The sequence below is a fragment of the Gymnoscopelus braueri genome (assembly GCF_963280865.1).
Source record: "Gymnoscopelus braueri genome assembly, chromosome: 9".
NCBI classification, from domain to species: domain Eukaryota; kingdom Metazoa; phylum Chordata; class Actinopteri; order Myctophiformes; family Myctophidae; genus Gymnoscopelus; species Gymnoscopelus braueri.
Window position 1 is genome coordinate 43,940,365 of NC_137610.1, and position 20,013 is coordinate 43,960,377.

General features: G+C 42.3%; 1 protein-coding gene across 1 annotated transcript in view; it reads right to left on the reverse strand.

Moving 5' to 3' along the window:
• lingo1a (leucine rich repeat and Ig domain containing 1a) overlaps positions 1 to 20,013 on the reverse strand; it is a 58,766-nt gene that overhangs the window by 4,783 nt on the left and 33,970 nt on the right. The window lies entirely within an intron of this gene.

A 20,013-nucleotide genomic window follows, 5' to 3' on the forward strand; every position in this document is an offset into this window, starting at 1 on the left:
ACACACAGACAGAAGGAAAAGACATTAGCCAAGGAAAATGAAACAGGGAAATAAAAAGCGGTGATGCATAACAAAAGAGAGTAGTATTTGGTGAGGGAACTGAAATAGAAGGGGGACAGGTATCGAAATAAAACTTGAAACTTCAAAGCTGTCTGAGAATTAAGAGTTCTGTTACAATTTGTTCCGCATGAAGAGCGGACAATGCAAGACTAAAGCTTGGCACGTGGGTATGTACTCGGTGGTGGCACGTGGGTATGTACTGTATGGCAAGATGCCTTAGAGAATAAAGTGTTCTATTAGAAAGCCTTCCATAATGAACAATAATCCACTGCAGATTTCAAAAGATTGAAATGTGCCTGCGTGCAAACTAAGTACACAAAGCAACTAAAACAAAGGGTCTGTTTTCATGCGCTGCCTCATTCTCTCATTATTGAATGTAGCGCATGTGAACGGTTATTGTCATATCTCTATCTGTGTGAAGGAAGCGTGTGTGTTTTGCTTGTAAAGGCTGTGTGTGTGTGTGTGTGTGTGTGTGTGTGTGTGTGTGTGTGTGTGTGTGTGTGTGTGTGTGTGTGTGTGTGTGTGTGTGTGTGTGTGTGTGTGTGTGTGTGTGTGTGTGTGTGTGTGTGTGTGTGTGTGGGTGTGCATCAGGTGGTGCAAGTACAAGGAGTCTTGCATTTTGCGTCACTAAAGTACACTGTATGTTTGACATAGTGCTATACTTTGTCATCAAATCCTACATTTCTGTCAGATATATAATATTACAAGCAAGGGCAGGTCCCTTTTATTAAAATAGTGCTCTCTTTTATTAAAATACCGCTCTCCCAGCACGGTGGCTATTCGCCACTCCATGCCACCTCACTCAGTCAGCAATCCCCGAGCGATAAAATGTAAAGTGTTGCCATCCACGTGTGACACAGTTCCAAACAGAATGGAGTGCATGAGTGCTCCTTCTGCAATATTCATTCCGCCGCGGTGAGAATGAATGAGGGTGGGAGGTTACGGGAGAATAAGGTATGTGCTCGCATAATGGAGAGTGCTGACACATTCGAATTCTGCATCTTTCACGTAGCTCCACAGCTTCAAAAGGCTTTTCAGATAGAGGACGGCTCCCCATGGCTAAACTGATGGAAGGGGCGATGGCTGCAAGGAAGCTGGTGCAAAGGCATCAGTACCCTATTCCGCATATTCACCTCATGCGTACTTGATGTCTGTTATGTACATAGTAGGTTTTCTTTAGACAGATGCCAGGTTTGATGCCAACAAAATGTACAATTATATACAATTTGCAATTCAGACATTTATCATACACTCTTATCCAGAGTGATTTGTAAGTGGAACATCCTTCCTACTTTGAAGCACTTACTTGTCATGGCACTCTGAGTCCTCGACCGAGGTCATACCGCGTACTCTGAATTTTTAAAGTCACTCTGGATAAGAGAGTCTGCTACAGTAAATGCCTAAATTGTAATGCTTTGTACCTCCCAGCTGCTGGGAGGTTCAAAGATATGTGTTGAGAGACAGACGTTTTATGGCAACATAAACCTTTGGTTGAACTTCATAACATTCAATATACAAGAAATGTGTCGAAGTAGTCCCCCAGGGGTTCATACTAGGCCCACACCTTTTCCCTCTACACCAAATATCTTTGCCAAAAATAGCCAATCTACAAGTTCACAACGCGACGCAACACGACTCAACGTGATGTGTTAAGAAAGAGAGAATACGCTTGTAGACACAGAGTGAAAAAAATCAAAAATGAACACTGAGGAGTTTACTGTGTGTGTGCTTCCATTGTAAGTGTTGCCATGTCTGCTTATTATAAGCGACCTTGGGCTTGTTTTTCTGTAAAGTCACTTGTAAATATTGGTAGTTGCGAGTTGCGTGTTTTTTTTTACAATATATATTTTTTTATGATGATTGAAATCAGGTTCTCAAACATTTTCATGTCAAGGACCCACACATTCATATGTATTTGTCCGCAGACCCCGATCTGAAATTATTTTCTGCCAGGGTGGGACGCCCGTACCAGAAATATTAATTTGGCAAATGTGTTCAAGATTTTTTTGCAAATAGCAGATGCGACGCGTTGTGAGCTTGTAGATCGGCTACTTTAAAATAGCCCATGTATACAGTATAAGTTTCAAGTGTGGCCCAGTCGCTTCTTTTGGGCTTGTTTTCATAGACCTGGTTGCTTGTTTCTCTCGCCAAATCTGGCAACGCTGTCCATTGTAGCTACTGTACCCTGCATGCGATGAACCACAGCATCACAGGCCAAGGAATCCTAATAACCTGCCTTGTGTTGGGTTTCGCTCTGTGTCAGTCACGGCTTGCACACACACTTCAATTCCTCCATACGGGGCACACATATATTCCCTCAACTGATCAATCACCCCACCCACGGCATCATCTCTCTTCATATGAAATGGCGCGATCCCCTCAAACAGAGATGAGGGGGTGTTAGCATTTTTCAGAGGCTGATCCAATCTGCGCCGTGTCACCACAGACAGACAGGCAGGCGAGCAGAGAGACGGGCACATCTACAGCAAGATCATACGAGTACTCCTCCTTTTCTCTCTCACAGGCTCTGCAGCCATGTAGCTGTGCTGAGGATTATCTTGCCATCCACGTACTGCATCTTTCACAAACCTATAGGCTAGACACACGCGCACACACGCACGCACATACACACTCAACCTTATGCTAGAGTGTCAATGTGTTATGGGTTTAAAATGCAACCTGGGCGGGCCCAGCATCATCAATAGAGTTAGGGCTCTGCATGTGTGTGTGCTCGCGCTTCCGTGTGTGCTTATGTGATCCCATGTGTGTGTGCATGTGTGTGTACGTACTGTAGGAGAGAGAGTGTGTGTGTGTGTGTGTGTGTGTGTGTGTGTGTGTGTGTGTGTGTGTGTGTGTGTGTGTGTGTGTGTGTGTGTGTGTGTGTGTGTGTGTGTGTGTGTGTGTGTGTGTGTGTGTGTGTGTGTGGGCGCTATGTTTCCGTGCACTGTAGGTGTGTGAGTTAGTTCTGTGTATGCTGTGTTTATGTGTAGCTGTGTGAGCTGTGTGTGTACTTGGTGGAGGGGTGTGGAAGAGCGATGGTGTTGAGTGTGACATATTTGCCTGGCGCTGGCCAATCCCTCACTGTAAAATATAGACCCCGCCGCGCAGTCCGAGAATTGGACACACAAAGACAGATAGACAGATAGATAGATAGATAGCAGCCCTTATAGGAGCGAAAAAACAAACACTATTTAATTTCTGCACCATCTGTCTCCCACCCCATGCAACCCCAACTCACCCCACCCACCTCTGCTCCACCCCCCCCCCCCCATTAACAATATAATTACAATTGATTTTTATCACTGCAGAAATGTTGCGCTGCCATTCCCCGGTTTTTATGTAAAAAGAACTACACCGGCAAGAGAGTGATTACACAGTTATATATTGGATAGTTTGGACTGAATAATGGAGCGTAAATCACCACGTGCTTTGCCAACGCTGAGCGAACAGAGGCTGGAGAAAGCAAATGGGCGAAAATTAACATGGACTTTACGACGAGCGGCTGGGGCAGTTTGATGGGCTGTTAAAATGGAAGACGAAAGTCTCTCTTTCTTTCTCTGTTCAAAACGCCCAGCAGCACAGATGAACTTCTGTTTTTTAGATTAGATTGCTCACCGTTGTGTGGAGATTTGCCTTTGGCTTCTTGCACCAATCTCTCTCTTTTTTATTTTTTCCAGCTCCCTGTGGTCATGTTTTGCCTTGTTTGGGTCATTACCTGTACTATTTAACCCTCTATTTGACACTCATTAGGACCTCGACTGAATTGTTGAGTCAACTGTCAATTGTTATGTTGAACTTGACACTACACCTCTTCAGCCACAGGAACCCTGTCTGTACAAAACCGTCTATAGTGTGCCTTTAGAGTCAAATCCGTTAACGAATGGGTTCCCAGATTGCACGACTCCAAATGAATGTTAAACCTCTTCAACTTCAACTTCTTTATTGTCGCCCTCCTGAAAAAAAGTGCTGGGTCAAATTCCTTTTCATACAAGCTCCGATGTGTTGGCACACTGCATGGACTTACACTGTGATCATATTCTTATATATATACAGTATATCTACTGAAGGTAATGAGGGTGCGAGAGGATGAATACATGAATACATATAAAGTATCATGTTTTAAACATTAATCATAGCCATCATATTATAGCCAATACAAATATAAAAATAAAATAAGAATATATTATCACTTCAGGATGCAACTGAAGGCAGGCGTATCTGAAATCCAGCTGTCTCAGGAAAGTTGCATTAGCTTTGCTGACTGTCTTCAAATCAACATAATCTCTGTGAGCAGATATTCACCATGCCCCTCCCTCCCACAGTTGTTTTGACAACTGACCACTCAGAGATGTGTTTGCAACTTAACCACTTAGGGTACGGTCACACTTAAATTTGTCTCTGCCTATGTGGCCGTCGTTATGCAATGGTTTTTAATGGTAATGGAACTTTTGTCGGCATTGTGCCGCTTTCTGTGTGTTGTGCACACCTTGCGTTTATGCGTTCTATGCGCCAGGGCGCCTCAAGTAGAGAAAAGGTCTATTTGAACGAGGTGAATGCTTGAGACTGTTGTTGCTTTTCTCCCTCTGTCTAATCGGGTGAGTCGAAGGCAGACCGGCCTGGCAACGTCAAGACAGAAGGCGCTGCAAGCTACTCAGTGTTTTAGGCTGCGCTGGGTGCACAAAACAGGCGGCCGCGCACAACCTGCATTTATCAGCCTGCAACCAGTGTGCAGGTGTAACCGTAGCCTTAAACTGCTTTTTTTCCCTCTACACCATCTCTGTGTTGGCCTGTGTTGGCCTATATTCCCTGAATGTTCTCCTAAAATGACATAGCCAGAATAGGGCTGGTATGGTATAAAGTAACTAAACACTAAAGACTTAGCAAAGAGAAACAGAGTCATGTTTATTTGTATTCCTACATGCAGGTTAGGCAGAACATTGCTCAGTAAGTATCTCTGGGTGTGTGTGTGTGTGTGTGTGTGTGTGTGTGTGTGTGTGTGTGTGTGTGTGTGTGTGTGTGTGTGTGTGTGTGTGTGTGTGTGTGTGTGTGTGTGTGTGTGTGTGTGTGTGTGTGTGTGTGTGTGTGTGTGTGTGTGTGTGTGTGTGTGCGCGTGTACGTACAGTACATGCGTAAGCTTGCAATGGACTTGTGGTGTCCTGTTTTCTTTTGTTACATTTAACTCTGAGTGGAGTGGAATATGTTGATATGACACACTGGTTCACAAGGAAAAAGCATTTCAAGTACAAAAAAAAGGTTGACAGAAAAAAGGGAGCCATTGCTGAACGTTGCAGGTAGAGTGACGTGTACACTATTAGTCTGCATTGTCCAGCTGTTCTCATTACACTAGAAATGAGGTTCAGCTGTCACCAGACCTTGTGTGTCACTATGCAGCACACCATGAGACACACAGGTAGATCCCTGCACAGTTGCTCTGCTGATTGGCGAATACACTGACCCTGAAAACACAATATGTTTCACCAAAAAAGAAATCAACCACCTTAACCTTGTCATTCCTATTTTGGGCATGTCATTATAAGCAATAGTAGGCTACTATTTTAAATTTTTTATTTTCTATTATTATTCTTTTTAAATAGGGGTTGCATGTTTTAGCTCATTGTGCGGTGTCCTATACACCACGTTCTCACAAACCGTCGAGACGTGTCGCTCAGTGACACCCGTCAATTTAAGATGACTGCTGTCAGTCAACCTGGCCAGAATTCCCCGGTGTGCTAAGCAGCTGAACCTATCCTGTCTCTCAAAGTCAATGGCTAACTATCCTCACTGACCCCGCTCTCTGCATGGCGTGGCGGAGAATGTTTGCGCAAAAAGATAAAGTGCAGTTTCTCGCTTCAGTAGCTTTAATGGGCCGCGTGACATGTGACAGAAAAGGACTGCAAAGAGGCGAGAGGAGGGGGAAAAAAAAATCAATATTGTTATGGTGGACACTTAATTAAGGAGTGACGTGCTAGAGCCATTCTGGGTCCCTCGCGCATATCTCTCGTCCTTATCTGGGGAGCACTGGATAACTGGACATAAAATTCACCAGAAGAAGCGGGGGGTTTTATAGGGTCATTTCTCCCCGCTCTGTCACTCAATTTTCATTTGATTCCCTCTGGGGTCAGAGGTCGGATGAGGGGATTTGACGATAACATCGGTGATCAAGCCAAACGCCGTCTCAAATCAACCCCAAGATGACTGCCTGTCTCCGAGATCATAGGCCCCAAATCTCAGGCATGCTCGCCTGCCACTCTCTGCTGGTGCTTCCAATCTGCTTTCATATCCTCTCATTCTTCCATGACTGTTCCCCTTAACCTATGTTGATGGAGCCCCAAGCCTCTCTGGGAGATGGCTCTGCTTTCTCAACACACTCTCTCACATGCTAGGTATGAGATCGTTGCTGTCGGGTGGAAACCTCATATCTCCATATTTTCTCCGGGTTTTTTTGGTAAATCAATGCCCTACCAATTTAAAGTATAACAATAGATTGTGACTAAATAGTAACTTGGATCCATTGGAACACAGATAATGTTTTCCATTTGCTGAAAACAAATTCTTTTGGACATACAAGGTTTTCAACTGACAGCGACAATATAATAACCTACTGTATGAGAAGTGATGCCTGGTCAATCATATTGGTAATTCAACCACTAAAACCCTACGTACACTTTGTTGACCCGAGTCCCTCAATGGCCTATTAGGCTCCCTCCTTTTTTCCCTCTGCACCAAACATCTTCAGATCTATAAGCTCCCGACACGTCACATTACGAAGCGTTGTGAGCTTGCAGATCTGCTATTTTCACTTTATTTGTTAAAAAAATATCATAATCGAGGCATGTTTTAAACATTCATTTTCTTGATTTGAAGTCATATTGCCCAGCCCTAACTCATTGTGCACACTACTGTATGTGAAAAACACTACACATCTGTGTGCATTGTGGACGAACTGTTATCGCACACATTGTTTTAAACAGGAGCCATCTAATGTGAACGGTCATCTGTAAACCTGATAACAAGAGTGGCCATTTGTAAAACCGATGATGTAAATAACTGATCATACTGATAATCTCGAGAGAATAATAGACCATGGTCATACACCTAAAATCACAGTTGCACTGTTTTATCTTGTGGTATTTTCTTCAATAAGTTACCTCTTTTGTTGTATTGTGATCTGTATCTTATCCCTTGTTGCTTCTTTGACCTAATTTCTTCCCGGTCATCAATAACATTTTGTCTTATCTCTGAGACAGACGCAGGGGATTGTGGGTAATGCTGGGATATATCAAGAGAGGACTAATATTCCCAAACTTTTCAGACTGTGACCCCCCAAAATAATCATGTTTGAACTGGGGACCCCCTCACCCTGACAAGCACTTGGAATTGTAGGCATTACATTTAGTTTGACTCGGTTCCAAAGATAAATATTGTGAAAATAGCCAAACTACAAGCTCACAAGCTTTTCATTTTAGAGGTATTAAAATCATTTGTAATGTAATGTGATATTAAAATTGTGATATTAAGATTGTCCATTTAGAAATGTGCAGATATAGTATAACAATGTTTCACATTAAGCTAATCATCTGGGAACCATTGATCTACACAACACAACACCCAAAACAACACACAGCACAGCACAGCACATACAAGCAATGAATCCTCTCTGGCTCTATGTGGGGTGAGTAGGGCAACCTGCTACCACTGATTATCTTAAGTCTAAGTCCATTAGCAGTGACACTGACACCCTATCAAGACTTAAGTCCTAATCCCAGACAGACAGACAGACAGACAGACAGACAGACAGACAGACAGACAGACAGACAGACACTACCCATGCCTTTATTCACCAGCGGTGCAAAGTAGTACATTTACTTGACTACTGTACTTAAGTTGAGGTACTTTCACTTTACTCGAGTATTTCCATTTTACAACACTTTATACTTTTACTCTCCTTACTACATCTCAGAGGCAAATATTTTCACTCCACTACAATTCTTAGTTACTTAGTTACTAGGGACATTGCAGATTTAAATTATTAATAACAAACATGCATTACATCATTGACACCTTCAAAAATAGCCAACTCACAAGCTCCCAACGCGTTGCAATGTGATGCGTTGTGAGCTTGTAGATGGGCTATTTTCAAAGTTTGCATAATGAGTACTTTTACTTTTGGTACTTAAAGTAAATTTGGATGCCAATACTTTTGTACTTTTACTCCCTTAAACTTTTGAATACAGGACTTTTACTGTATTTTCTACATTGTGGTATTGCTACAGAAAAATCTGACTACTTCTTCCACCACTGTTATTCACATTATTATAAACCCGTAGTTGATTGAACCCAAGACACACACAAACGATACATAATTTATAGTTATGTTAAAAAAAAAATATGTGAAATATGTACTACTTTTCTCCGTGGCTAACCTCTTAAACTGTACACTGTACTTTGTTGACTGAGATACCACAGAGGATTATACTTGGCCCCCTCCTTTTCTACCTGTACACCAAATCTCTTTGCCAGAAGTAGCCGATCTACAAGCTCACAACAGATCGTGTTGCGGCGAGTTGTGAGCTTTTAGATCTTCTATTCTTGCTGAATATTATGACATACCCAGAATATCGACGCTAGGGTTCAGATGGTTAACCAGATGGGCCAATACCAGACTTTTTATTTATCCCAGTGCAGTTGTACTGCAGTGAAATTAAGTTAATTTGACAAGGAGGGCGTGCAATTGAAAAAATGTGCATACTCTCAAAGTTAAATGAACACTGAGGATTTTATATTGCATATGGCTCCCTAGTTTAAATCAGAACGGGCAAATGTGTGAAGACACAGGACCCGGAGCAGGGGAAGGGGAAGACACATTAATATGAAAAATGCTAGCTATGGTTAAACATTTATGGCTGCGTTTTGTTAATGATCCACTGTTATCATTCGCTCGCAGGCACATGGCTCTTAATGCAATTCTTCACTCCAATCAGGGTGTCTGTTTCTGCCCCACACAGAAACACTATTAATTGAGGCTGAAAGCAGATATAATACAGGCCTACATCTCCCCCCCTCTCTCTCTCTCTCTCCCTCAGAAAAAGGAGTGTGGTTAAGGAGACAGAACACAGCAGCAGTAGCTGTTAAATGGACCAAACCTAGAATGGCTAGATGGATGATGGGCCAGTTTGAATGCATCTATGACATCACTCTGGGATCCGTGGTCCATTGTGTATGTGGTACAAATGCAGCCAGTATAAAAGTCTCACTTTGTACGGGACACCTGGTGCATAGCTGCTGTATTATTGCTGCACCACTTTGGAGGAAACGTTTAGGAAAAAAATCAGCGCAGGGAAAAAGTTCTGTGCACAGTGCAGACTGGGGTTATTATAAGCGACTTTGAGCTTGTTTTTCTGTAAAGTCGCTTGTAAATATTGGTAGTTGCGGGTTGCGTTTTCCTCCATACAAGATTCCTGGATTCAAAACGTTTTAAACACATTCAACATTTTTCATACATTTCACAAGATATTTTTTTTGAAAAATAGTAGATCCAGAAGCAAAGATTTGAGTTACAAATGTTCGCTTTAAAATATTATATATTAAAAGATTTGCAATAATTTTCAAACTCTTTAAAGAAATAGCAGATCTACAATGAGCTTGTATATCTGCTATCTTTGAATAGCCAAAGAAATCGTAAAAATGACACAGATGCGTTCCCGGATTGAATGGGTTGAGCGCCCTGCCTGACTTGACAAGCTGCAGTGGACAGAATAGGTTATCTCCTGTCTCCAGAGCCCATGGTACTGCACTTGACATGGTGACATGTGCCTTAAGCTTGCTAACGTTAGCTGGCGAACACGATACGTAGTTACAGTACATGTTGTGATGCAGACAGACTGGCTGTCTGAACTGGGGAGCATGGGACCCTGAAGACATATAAGTAGGTGTGCTCCCATCAATCGTAAAATGTATTGCGGAGTCAACTAAAGGCCTACAATGTAATGGTTCTTTTAACAGAAGTGCAATGTACTTTTCATCTAAAATATAGGTAATTTCATCCAAAAAATACATGTATTTTACTGGAGAAACTTATTGTGCTATCTAGGACAGCTTTAGTGCAATGAGAGGACTGTTACTGTGGAACACTACAACACACACAACACATTACACTACACTACAACACAACACACTACAACACAACCAGCAGCCGTACAGTAGATAAGTCTGTCTGGTAAGCAGAGGGTCACAGACAGGTCTATGTGTTGAAATGACCCTGAGCGACACACTTAACCCCTAACAGTTCCCCAAATTGCTAAAATAGCACAAAAAAAAACAATATCAAAAAGGCTTAAAGGGATAGTTATTTTTATTTTTTCTCCGATTAGTCACCCCATGGACACTTGAATTCATGGATATTTTCTTGTTTTTGTCGCATTCCTAAGCCAATAATTTGATTACCAGCGGACCGGTAGGCAGCGGTTCCGGTAGGACACACAAAGGAGACTCTTTGTGTCTCCTACCGGAACCGCCGCCAGTCATGAAATGATTGGCTTAGGAATGCGACAAAAAAAAAAAAAAAATGAATTCAAATTATTCAAGTCTCCATGGGGTGACTAATCGATAGGAAAAAAAGTCATTTTGGGGGTGAACTATCCCTTCAAGTAGTTAAAACCAGGAAAAGACAACACTTACGTCTATGTCATATCATATGATGTTAAGAAATCCAAAATCCCAGTCGAGGTCTAGTCTTGTATAAAGATCTTGAATTAATACCCATATACCGGCCAGCCCTATGCCACAAACAAACATAAATATGCTTTTCCTTCTGGAAGCAGAGGCCAAAGCGAGTTCAATTTGATGCAGCATCCCTAAGCCCTGCAAAAGAAGACCCGGACACAACGGAAAGCCAGGGGAAAGGCTATCAGGGAAGACTTAAATACTGATGAAGTGAAAGCCATATAGCCACATAGGTGGTTTGACCACCTGTCACAACACATCGACGCTGAGCCCTGTTTAAATGCTCTGCTTAAATACCTGCAAGCCGGGAGGGAGCCGCAGGAACGGGAAATCCCATTGACAAATGCTGACGCCAGTTTATCCACCTCCCTACCCATCCATCCATCTATCTATCCATCCATCTATGTATTCATCTATGTGTCTATCTGCAGCAGCAGCACAAACGTGTCGAAAAGCCCCAGGGAGCCTGACGCCTCACAGCCTCCAAACCGCCTCGTCAGCTCCTCTCCCGGGATGATCTGGAGATGTGGGGGGGGGGGGGGTTTACACCACACACACACACACACACACACACACACACACACACACACACACACACACACACACACACACACACACACACACACACACACACACACACACACACACACACACACACACACACACGCACACACACGCCACAAACACACACACCCACACGCCACAAACACACACACACACACACACACACACACACACACGCCACAAACACACACACCCACACGCCACAAACACACACACACACACACACACGCACGCACGCACACACACGCACACGTTGAATGCTCACTGAACACAATCCACCTCTCCCCGCCTCCCCTGTTCTGTTTCCATTAGTATTGCATTTGCATGATATTGATGGTCGATTCTGGAACAATTTGCATATTGCCGGCATATGAGCAAACACACAGACACTCTCACCTTCCCCTCTGAAACAAGATAGACAGTTTTTTTATTACATTATTCTTCTTGCAAACAGTGTATTCTTTTTTCTTTTTTCACTCATTACTTGGCAAATGAATAATTCTGATGCATGCTGGGTACATAAGCCATGAGACTTGGCCAGGATTTTGTTAAAGGACCATGCCGTAGGTCTGTGTGTGTATGTATGAGCGTGCGTGCGTGCGTGCGTGCGTGCGTGCGTGCGTGCGTGCGTGCGTGCGTGCGTGCGTGCGTGTGGCAGTAGGCAGGCAGGCAACAGGCCTTAGTGTCTACTCAGTAAAGGTTGTCCTACTCGATCAAGCAAGGTTCAACTTTATTTACTCCTACCCTTATATGAAAAACACAAGGGGGGTATAAACTGGACAAGAGATGTATTACTTGATATTAAATCCAGCATATGATTCACCCAAGTTACCTTTTTCTGGGCTAGCCCAGAATATACCCTAGGGTATAAAACAGGCTAGCCCACTTTAATCCTGGGTATACTGTATTTTGGCCGATGGGTATTTTGGGCTGTTACACCGGGACCCAAACTAATAAAAGTACATGAGCCCTATTTAGAAATAAAGTGAAAATAGCTGTTCTTCAAGCTCACAACATGTTGCACCCCACTTTAGCCCTAATAGTTTGGTCCGGGGGTATATTTTAGGCTATTACACAGGGACCCAAACTTACATTACAAAAAAAAAACATGAGTCCTATTTCAAAAATACCGAAAACAGACGATCTTCAAGCTCACAATGTGTTGTATTGTGAGCTGCATTTTTGGAAAAATGTTTGATTAACACATTGGGTGCCAGAGGTTTATTAAAATATTATACGTTGAGTGCCTGCATTTCTTCCATCCACTTGCGTTATACGTTTCGTGCTGTAGAAGCCCAGACGCGGAAGTGCATGTAAACAAAGCGTGCGTGTGAGACGGCGGAGGGTCCCGACTAACGCCTGGAACAATAATATTTCTAACGCGATCCTCCATTGCAGCGTGATCGCCGATCGAAAACGGCTCGTTTCCACCACGTTAAAAAGAAATGGAGATATTAAGCTTTTAGTCAAGGAGATAACATTGAAAACGCCGACCGGAAGGATTTTTGACATGGAGCCAGATCCAGCCTCTTCTTCTCAGAAACTCCTTGGGTGATGTCAAAGTTTCGTTTTAGCGCCCCATGTGGCCCACATGTATAAAAATAGAATTGGGTCAAAAACGGTCCGGACCGTTTTCGGCACTTCTCGTTTGGATCCTCAAAAACGGTCCGGACCGTTTTTGGCATTCAATGTGTTAAAAGAAAATGTGCTCACAACCCATCAAAAAAACTATGTTTGGGAAACACTGATGTAGACAGATGGGCGAACATGTGACACTACAGGTCATAATTAGAGCCAGGTTAAAAAAAGCCATGCCTTGGTGTTCATGTCTGTGCCTGTGGTACATGGATTAAGTGGGCAGAGAACATCAGCATGTTCTCTTCCCAGTAAAGACAATTCTCTGTTAAGAACAAAGTTGCCACTGGCTGTTCTGTCCACTGTGCTCCGTCCTGACATATTTTTTTCCACTGTGATTGTGACTCCAACTGTAAATCCCTCATTACAGCACTCTGCTAACACAACTGACCTTTAAACTTCCCCGCTCAGCGACCACCAGGCTATTGTATTACTCTGGCAAGGTTACTCACCACACACACACACACACACACACACACACACGCAAGCACGAACAGTGTGCTTGTATACTTGTGAGGGCCAAAATGGCCCCACAAGTGTAGTAGAACTTGATACATTTACATTGTGATTTTCCTGGTCCTCACAAGAGAAATGGCTGTTTTGTGGATAGGATACAAAAGAACAATAAAATGTTTGAGTTAGGAAAACATGGAGGTTGGGTTTGGGTTAGGAATACGGTCAGGTTTAGGGGTTAGAGTTGGAGTTATGCCTGATTTATCCTTAGTTGTGTGTCAGTGTCATGCACCGAAAATAGTTCGCTCACAACGTGTCATGAGCTAGATCTGCATATTTTGGCTTTAAGTTTAAGGTAAAAAGAAGGAAAAAATCATAAAATCACTGTCCTAAAATGTTGATGTCCTCACAGGTATAGTAATAGAAACGTGTGTGTGTGCGTGTGTCATCGGGGAGGCTGTAAGCTGCCTTGCTGGGATTGCAGGCCCGTCCTGTGAAATGGCTGAGGCTTAAATGTAAGCTGACACCGGCCAGATGGGCTCCAGGACCAGGCCTGTAATCCAGGCAGAGTGCAGGGGAGGAAGAGGAAGAGGATGAGGACGGAGCCACTTGGCGCAACAACAAGGTGTCAGATTCCGACGGCGAGACCAGATGTTGTCCCGCCGCCAACACACACACACACACACACACAGTACACAACACTTGTCCCCATCCTCAACACATCACTCGCTGGAGAACAGTGTCTACGTGCAGCGCACACACGCGCACACGCACACGCACACACACACACACACACACGCACACACACACACACACACACACACACACACACACACACACACACACACACACACACACACACACACACCTCTTTATTAACGCCTATTGCAGGCGGGGAACAAATTGACCCACGTTAACCCTGTTGTGCATATTTTGGGCATATCATTATAGGTGAAGATTAGCACATAATTGTTTTCGTTTTTTTTTAAATTGCAGAATTAGCCAAACTGCAAGCTCTTGAGAAACATTACAAATGCATCTCATACAAGAGCACTGCATGATACAGTTAAGCAATAACATCCTATCAGGCTCTGTGGCATGTATGAAGATGCTGAGCAGGCCCGGTCGTGACCTTTATTTTGAATGAAGATGCCAAGAGGAAAAGATCTGTGACTAAGTGACAATAAAGAATTCAATCATTATAGGGGCATTATTGGAGCCTCAGTCACAGAGACTGCTCAACTGGCTAGTGTTGCAATAGAAACAGTGATTAAAGCGACATTTGCATCTTGATCTATGAGAAAGATATCAGTAAATAGGGTCAGAAATTGTGGTTGGAAGCACATAACCAATGACCGTGATGTGAATGATCATATCGGTTTGGCCAAAAACAGCCCAAAAGACCACTTTCTGACTTTGGACATGTATCCTTTGAAAAAAGATATCCCAAAGATGTGTGTGTTCAAATATCACAATCATTATCAATACCCCTAACTGAGGGTCAATATTATAACCAACATCGATAATGCAATATTGAGAGTAAATAATATTTACTAAATATCACAATCAATATTGCAACACTGAGAGTAAATCACTACATCAGTTTTCGATAATGCAGCCTCAAGGTCTTTGACCCCCCTGGCGGTGTGACAAATAAATTATCCAAAAATTGGTCAGCTAATATTTCGCATCAAACTATATTATTGTTGATGTCTTTATTTGTGGTGAAATCTTTACCTTAGAAAACAAAAAAACAATTAAGTTGCTTTATCACTGCAGAATATTCACATTCTTTATAGATGTAGTCGTTACACAAAGAACACTTCGGAAAAATATATTTTCCGGTGAATTTATCGCATGTGTTTAAACTCCAAAATGCATGTTTTTTCCTGAAAAGCAGGGACTCATTTAACTGCTTAAAGTACGTGAAGGAGTACTTCAGAAAAGTGACGACAGATGTTTCACAACAGTTGCTGTAAGGCAGAAACCTGGAGGCATCTCCATAATTATTTCAACTATCTATGCTTGTTTTTTTGTATGAATGCTTTACTTCGTCATACAAGAGTGTTGCACAAAAGTAGTGAACAAGCTCACAACACGTCGTTGTGAGCTTGTAGATCGGTTATTTTCACTAATATTATTATTATTATTTTGCATTATTTAATAATAAAAAGGAAACGGTTTTGGACACACAGTACAAGGTCCCCCCCCCCCCCCCCGACAGCAACGCTATGCAAAGATCAAGCTGAAACCGGACCTGTTTGCTATGCTGTGAACGTTGAGGTCTCCATGTGACTGAGAGATGAGTCATGCTGGGGTGTGTGTGAACCTCTAGCTGTTTGAGCTACTGACCTGAAACACTGCAGTGTACCGCTCCACCACCCTACAGGCAAATATGTTTCATCACAACACATCACTTTTTTCCACATTAACAAGACATATGCTGTTAAATGCGGCTAATTTTGGTTGTTATCTTTCATCAGCTTCATTATGCTGCTACTGCCCTTTGATGTTGAAGGACTGTAAACATTTTGGTGAATGCTATTTTTATGAATACACTTTGAAGAACGCAGAACACTCTATACATGTAGGGAGGCTTGTGTATTGTAGGTCCATGTTGTCTATAGGTTTAGTTTCAAGGCTCTAGTCTACATGGTTAAAATCAAATCAACAGTGCTCAATGATAAGATCCTGACTGGTTTATTGGAATGATTAGGCCTATGTTGCTTTGGTTTCACAGTTAATGCATTGGGTCTGATTTTTGATTATAATGTTTAATTTCTTGTATTTGATTGGTTTTTAGATTAGTGTTTTTCGATTTAGAAAAGCCTCCTATGGACACAGGTGTTGAAAATTAGCACTGGTGCTATGACACTCAAACAACGCATCTGGTTTGTCCAATGCAATTTGTGATGGCCATGTCCATGTCCAATACAATAAACACAACATGACATAGTGTAGGGTGCATTGTGTATAGGCCCATGTTGTTCTTGTCACATCAGGTCAACCTACTTCAGCATCTGACTTCACAACCTTTCCTCCTGTGTCTACTTAGCTATATTCCTCTCTCATTTCAAAAGATTTAAAAAAAGACAAACAACTTTTCATCAATTGAAAACAATTCCAACATTTTTCAAAAGTATATCATAAATAAAATCTAAAAACCTAATAATTTCCATAAATAAAAAATAAAAAAACGTTTAAGAACTAGTGAAAATAGCAGATCTTGTAGATCTGCTATTTTCACTATTTTGGGTCCCAGGCAAACGTTGCATTTCTCTTTTGGGTCTCGCGCTAAAAAGTTTGGGAACCACTATTATAGACAGTCAACTAGCAATTCTAGCACAGTCCTTCCGGATTATGGCATGTAGGCTACTGTAAAAAGTTGACAGGTCAGGCCCTCCCAGGTATAGGAGCAAAAATGACAACGTGTGTATGAAACACAAGCCCCCAGAACCCAGAGTTTGCATTGAAGCGCAATGGACATGCTGGCCATTCATAGGTACTGCAGCTTAAAACGGGTGGGGCCACTGTACATAAACGAGCGAAAACGGCTTCGACCAATGGGCTCGACTCACGAGCTTGCGCACGGGGCTGCGCACCTCTGTGACGCAGAACGCGCCACAGAAGTGACGCGCAGAAGCCCCAAATAGGCCTCGCCCATCACATTTCCAACCCGAAAGGAGGGATGATTTCGGGCCCATGCGCTGTGTGAGCAACTGAATGCAAGTGGATGGGAGGGGATATCCGGTGCCCTCTCTATTATTTTTAACTCTATGGTGAAACATCTCACAGTACAGTATTTCCCGATAAGATATCAATCTGTGTGGCACGTACCACATAGGCTCTGATGCCTGACAGCGAGTCCCAGGTTCGATTCCTTTGCTGCATGTCACTCCCCGTCGTCCCCGACTCTCTCCCTGTCTCTCTTCACTGTATACCATCAATAAAGGTAGAGAAAATCTCTTTAAAAAAACTATATCAATGTGTTATTGTATTGTTTTCCTAAACTCTATGTGTGATGCCGTTTGGGACCTGCTCTGCTTTTGGAAGGGCATCGCTGTGGGATATGGGACGTAAAAAACAGTTGCGAGAGCAACATATACATACACAATAATTATGATTATCTGTTTATGTCTTATGCTCTGAAACATGTCACTTGGGATTTGGCAAGTCAAATCTCATGAGGCTCAATCAGCCAGCATCAGCCAACCTGCGACGGGGCAATTTCAGGCAGCTGCAACGTTCTAAAACGCTTTTGTCTCGTCACAAATCTTTGGTCTGAACTAGGCTTTAGAGGAATGCCACTAAATGAGGAATTAAGTGACACACTTATCCGTAGTCACTTAGAATGAGTGCAACCAATAAGTTAGTTTCAGTTACAAGCAAGGCAACATTACAATCAGCAAAATGTAAGGAGCATAAAGGTTTTTTTTATATGATTATTTTGTCGTAGGACAAAGTCAATTCAGGCTTTACTACTCCTGATGAACACGCTGGTGCCTTGCATCGTTGCTTCCATAAAGCAAATTGGAAAAAGCCTATTTCTAAATGCAGACCATTCATGCTTCAGGAAACTAGAACCAACTCTCCCCCGAGGCCAGAAAGCACAGAACAAAGACCTGCAATGTCATCAGCATGGAAAATTCCTCATGCTCCACACAGTGGATTGGGAACACTGGGAAAATACTGGGAAACCACCTTACTGGGAAAACCCACTAATTTGGGGACATTTTCAGCTTTTGCGTGGTAGAATTGTGCTTTCCAGGGAGGGTCTACAAAATAAAGTTTAGCATTCATAGTCTAACTGGCTCCAGAATGGGTCCAGTAATGAGGAGATGCAGGTGAAATAGCTCCAGACTTTGGTCTCTGGTTGGATACAGAGTGGGAAGATTTTGAGCATTAGAAAACGGATGGCATGGTGCAGGGAAATGTGTAGCCTAATGATTCTCGTTGTTAGAACTCTGTACAAAGTCATATTTCATTACCGCTTCCCGCTCCCATGGAAGCTAATTTGGGGCTAGACATTTCACTGAAGTGTGTTGTGTGTGTGCGTGTACATCTATGTGTGTGTGTACACACTGTGTGTACGTGCATACATACAAATCCAAGTGGTGCATGTGTGCGCCTGCATGCTCGTGAGCATGTTTGTGTGTGTGTGTGTGTGTGTGTGTGTGTGTGTGTGTGTGTGTGTGTGTGTGTGTGTGTGTGTGTGTGTGTGTGTGTGTGTGTGTGTGTGTGTGCAGGAGTCATATAGAGGGGATGGTTTTCTGTGTGGAACTCATTAAAATGCTCTTCAGCTCAGCAGTGAATCCATGCAACCACACAGCATCTTCACACAGCTTTAACAGAGGTCATGGAGTTCTCTACTGATCAGCAGCCAGCAAGTGCTTTTGATCTTCTATCACTGTTGATTCACTGAGTCAAAGATGTAGAAGGGTTTCAAAGTAGCAAAGAAATAAAACAGCAATTACAATTCCTTAAAACATAATTTTTCTTGAAATGTTCATTGAATCCATGACTAGACTGAATGCCACATCATTTAAGATCTTCGCTGTGATGTGGAAACCTTGTATGTCCAAAACTTACTAATTATTATAAAAAATAAAATAAAAACATTTTAAAATAGTGAAAATAGCCGATGTGCTATTTTCACTACTTTTGTGTGACACTCTTGTAGGGCATTCATTAAAAAATAAAAAATAAACATCTGCCCGACAGTAACACTATGAAATACTGGTTACACTGAAAGACGATATTTTGTAACCCTGAATGACACATATCATTACAACCCACAGATATTGATCAATTTTTAAGTTGTAAAAGAACAGGATAAGATTTTTTAAATGTGCATGCTAGCTGATCTTACATTATGTCCTTACTAGGGAGAAACGACCCATACACCACACACGCAGTACAAGTAGCCTACAGTACATGGGTTTAACTATGCAACATAGTTACATGTTTTTGTTACTTAGGCTTGTCCCCGGTGGGGACCATGACTACAGATCCCATAGCCCACGGCAAGAATTCTAATAAACAGCTTAAATTTTGGAAAAGTGAATAATCAGATCCGTGAATCCCGGCACTGAGTGCCGCGCTATGAGCTTGTAGATCTGCTATTTTTGAAAAATCTTGAACATTTATGCAAATCTTTGAATACATATATTTTCTGAAACAACACGTTTAACTCAAATCTTTGCTTCTGGCTGGTCCTTGGAACAGTATATTTTGATGGGGGTCGGCGGCCAAAAACATATAATTTTGGGGGGTCCTTGACAAGAAAAAGTTTGAGCACCACTAATATAGCAAAAATAGTTTTTTTTCAGAAAAATAAAGACATTTGCTTCGCTTTAAAAATATATTCAAAGATTTGCAGATTTTTTTTTTTGCAATGATTTGTCAAAAATAGCAAATCTACAAACTCAGCAGCTTGTATATCTGAATTTGATAAAGCAGTGAGTCAGAAATGTTCTCTGGTGTGTGGTATAGGACTGGCATATGGCCGCTTTTTGTTGGAATGGCTGCTGTCCAACCACAAAGTGACTGTGTAGTCACAATAGACCTAATTAGTGAGTC